Raw genomic sequence first — 4,233 nt, 5'->3', positions numbered from 1 at the left:
GTTAGCTTAATGGGACTTAAAGTAGTAAAAGCAGATTTTTAATGGGATTTTCTGATTTTAAAAGAAGAAGGGGGTCCGGGCAGCACTTAAAAAGGGGGGACAGACCTGTATAAGATAGAGGGGATTGGGACTGATTTCAGAGAGTTTGGAGAGAGATTTTGAAAGAGAGATCAGTTTTCATAGAGAGCTGGAGAGACATTTTTGAAAGAGAAAAAAAAATCTGATTGATCAGTTTTCAGACAGAGTTTTTGAGAGCTTAGAGAGAGTTTTGGAAAGACAGAAAAAATAGGAAGAGAAAAATCTGATTTGAAAAGAAAAAGAAATCAGATTTTAACAGGAGATTCTAAGAAGAAAAAGAGAGTGTGAGATTGAAGAAAACAGAAACAGAAAAATCAGAAATAGGAATCCGAAACAGGAAGAAACTGAAAATCTGAAAAAATGTTATCCTTCTAGAATCTGTCCGTTGTTTGTTTTTGTGGATACTATTCAGTCTGAATCTGAAATTTTCCTCAAGTTACTGTCACTGTTCATCTGGGTTAACGGGTTTGGTTCAGACTTGCCAAATACTGCTATTCTGCTGACTTTGTTACTATTGCAACTGCTGAAATTTACTCCTTCTACCTTCGTTTTCAGGTACATATCTCTTAAATTCTATGTTGGAAAAAGATTCAACATGACAAATAAATGAATTTTAAATTGTAATACTGCCTTCTATCGTTTAAGTTTAAACAATTAAATTTCAGCTTTGGTTTCATGTTGGATAACCAGTAGTGAGTTCGACTTGACGGCTACAAGTTAATTGTCTTATTTTTAAATTCATATAAAAACTTTGTAATAATGTTATCCATGTTGAAATTTCATTAGTTTAGTTATCTTTGAGTTGTGTAAATAGGAAGCATGGCAGAAAGTTGGCTTTTATTTACACTTTATGGTATTGTTAGATAGGTATAGCATAATATGGAAATATCAAGGAAAATATGCTATTAGTTTATTTTGTTAGTTAATTAGTTGTTGTTTAAAGCTAGATGATGATTGGTTGCAATTTGCTATCTTTTGGCATAACATTGGTTGTGTTCATAATCTATAGTTGAAAGACGCGTTAGTATAATCCGTTATGTTCACGATGTCAAATATGGTAAGTAATATTGTATGCAATATCATTTTATTAAGTCAACTAGACTTGTTCTCTTTCTTAATAATAAAGGGCTTAGGAACTTATACAATGTGAAAGTTAATAGTTAGTAATAATTCACATAGATTGAGAATCAAATTGGTTTGATTATATATATATCTATCCTAATACAATCATAGGCATAATTAATTAAATTAATTTCGTCTATTAAGATTAAAACAAGTATATGAGAATAAGATGAGATGTACGAACACAAATTGCAAAACTTTATATCAATGGTAATTATGAATAGAACTTGCACTAAATAAAAATAATAAAAGTTCTTGAAAAATATTCTTTCCTTTATAATTCATTTTCAGTTTCATATACAATTCATTCTTTGGCATATATATTTATATATATGTTATATTTGTTAAAAATAGTATTAATCATATTTTTATTCTGTTCTTTGAATTTGAATAGTTGGAATGAATATAATTTATACTCGGAAATTATAATCGACGGGCAACTTTTAATAGATTGTGAATTCTTTTCAAAGAATTTAAAGGCCTCTAAAATGGGAGTTCTCATGATTTTCACATAAAAAATATATGAATATAATAAACAATTTGTGGAAAATCCATAATACCATTACAAGTATTTTGCGCAATTAGGGATGCGTTCGCGTACCCTGATTATATTTTTAAAAGCAAATTCGGATTATGCGTACGCGCAATTTCGAGCGAATATTTAAGAAAAGGATTTTTCCAAAGGTGTTAAAATAATTTCATATAACCCGAGGTGTGCAGTTCATTATCTAAATAAAAGGGGTGATGATGTTCCTGATTTTATTTTTGATTTTCGAATATATATTTTTTTTTATAAAAAAAAAACTATAACATGGATAATTTTATTGTTTACACGTACGCGTGGCACAATCCCTGGTACTTATAAAAAATATATAATACGAATCTACGTACGCGTAATTCGTCCATATAATTGTAAACAATAAGTAAAAAGCGGTAGTAAAATCATGCAATAAAAACGTATTTAGTAAAATCAAGATAATTAAGCCAATAATAAAAATAGTTAAGCGGCCGTGCTAGAACCACGGAATTCGGAAATGCCTAACACCTTCTTCCGGATTAACAGAATTCCTTACTCAGGATTTCTGGTTCGCAGAATAATAAACAGAGTCATATTCTCCTCGATTCAGGGATTAAAATTGGTGACTTGGGACGCCTTAAAATTCTCAGGTGGCGACTTTGAAATAAATAAATCAATCCCGTCTCGATTGTCCTTTAATTGGAAAAACTCCCCACGCGCCCCGCGAGCGCGGTAAAAAGGAGGTGCGACAAGGAAAAATGGGGAGTGTTAAATTATATTCAAGTCAATCTACTCCCTCCATTTGTCCCCTTTTCCATCAGAAAAGGGGTAAAAATTGAATAGGGATTTGGGGGATTTTTGTTTTGGAGGTTTTCTTGGGGAGAAAGGGAGAAGGGTCGAGAAGCCTGAAGGATATATAAAGGAGAAGTTATTTTCAGAAGGGGGGTCGGGAAAAGTGGTGAGGGATTTTTAGATTTTAGTTTTTTTTTTGGGTTTTCGATTCCAAAGAAAGATGGTGAAGGTCTGAGTTTTCTTGTTCAGTTCGAGATTTTACTTCCAAAATCAGAAAACTTCAAGAATATGGAGCTCCATTTCTGGTTTTGGATTTCTGTTTGAAAGAGGTTTATTTTTGGATAATTTTTTTCCCTTCTATTTCCCTATTAGTTCAAAGAGGTGATACAAATATGAAGAAAATTAGTTAATATGATCTTGAGGTTTATTTCAAAATCAGATTATAAAAGAAGTTTTCTTCCACTCGACTTTCAAATGGATTGAACTGGTTTGTGCTGAGTTGTTCGAGTTCATCGCCGTCGAGGTCCAGAATCGCTCTTTCAGTTCATGTTGTTGGAATTTGTTTGGTATTTCCCTTTTTTCAAGCTTCAGTTGTTGCCTCAAAGTGTATTCGCTTCCAAACAGAATTAATTAAAAGTTTTCTTTTCACATTCAGGTTCATCTCTTTCTCTTTAAATTCCCTTCATTCTAAAATAATGGTGAATTGGAATATGATAGGAGCCTGTGGAGCGGAGAATCTTAGTTTCATTTGAAAGTTGATAGAAGCTGGTTTGAGGGAAGATTTGAGGGTGTATTATCGAGTTATATGATGGTTACACGCTATTTTTGCAGTTCTCTAATTGCTTTATGGATTTGTGATTAGCTTAAAGACTTTGCTGTTTGTTAGAGTTTCATGTTAGTTTGATTTATTTGATTTGTGATAACTAGATAAAAACCTGTGTGCTTTTAGGTTCAAATGAGATCAAATACATAATATTTTGTTCTTGAATTTTCCCTTCTACTTGGTGATAGCGCCCAATTTGTTCGCACTTGGGTCGGTTTTACTTCCTGAAAATTAAAGGTCAATATGTGTGTGACTCATCTTGGTTTTGAATTTAATGGTTCAAGAGTGAAAGAAGATCTGGAAATATTCTGGGGAACTTTTCATCTATTGATGATCTAGTTTATTCAAAATCCGTTGCAATCTTGCTGAAAATCACACTTGGTTCATCTCTTCTTGGTTGCGAAAGCTGCTACTATGTTTTTAAACGCTTCCTCGTGTTATTATGAAGCGTGGAAGTCGCGTTTTTGAAGTATGAATTAACTACTATGGATCTGCTTAGCCTTCATTATCTGACTTATCGTCCTAGCTTCCATGTTAATTAAGATTGTCACTTAATATTTTTCCAGCGATCACCATTTGGACTGTTCATAACATAATGATGAATGCATTCAAGAATTAGTTAAGGTTTAGATGTGAAGTTGTCCAGTTAATTCAGTAATTGATTGCATTTAGATTTCGCATCCGGGGTGTAGCTGTTGAGCATGGGCATTTCATTTGACAAAGCCATGTGTTCAGTGCATGTAATCAGGCCTATTCCTTCGGGAAGATTTGAAATTATCTGTGATGCTAGGGTCTTTTTACCTTGATGAATATTTGAATTATAGTTGACATTCAATCCATGTTTGAAAGCAGTGAATTTTTGCCATATTTATTAGAGATTCATGCTATACTTTCCCTGTAA

At 32.6% G+C, this 4,233-nt stretch overlaps 1 long non-coding RNA gene across 1 annotated transcript; it reads left to right on the top strand.

The window, feature by feature from the left end:
* Nucleotides 1–2,472: 2,472 nt before the first annotated feature.
* Nucleotides 2,473–3,497, top strand: LOC107829912 (uncharacterized). Its single transcript, XR_001658039.2, has 2 exons — nt 2,473–3,075; nt 3,165–3,497. It is a non-coding gene; the product is annotated as an uncharacterized LOC107829912 (long non-coding RNA).
* Nucleotides 3,498–4,233: the final 736 nt, after the last annotated feature.

Source organism: Nicotiana tabacum, chromosome 10, assembly GCF_000715075.1.
Source record: "Nicotiana tabacum cultivar K326 chromosome 10, ASM71507v2, whole genome shotgun sequence".
Classification (NCBI taxonomy): domain Eukaryota; kingdom Viridiplantae; phylum Streptophyta; class Magnoliopsida; order Solanales; family Solanaceae; genus Nicotiana; species Nicotiana tabacum.
The sequence above is the reverse complement of the archived record's forward strand: the minus strand, read 5'-3'. Positions and strand labels throughout refer to the sequence as shown.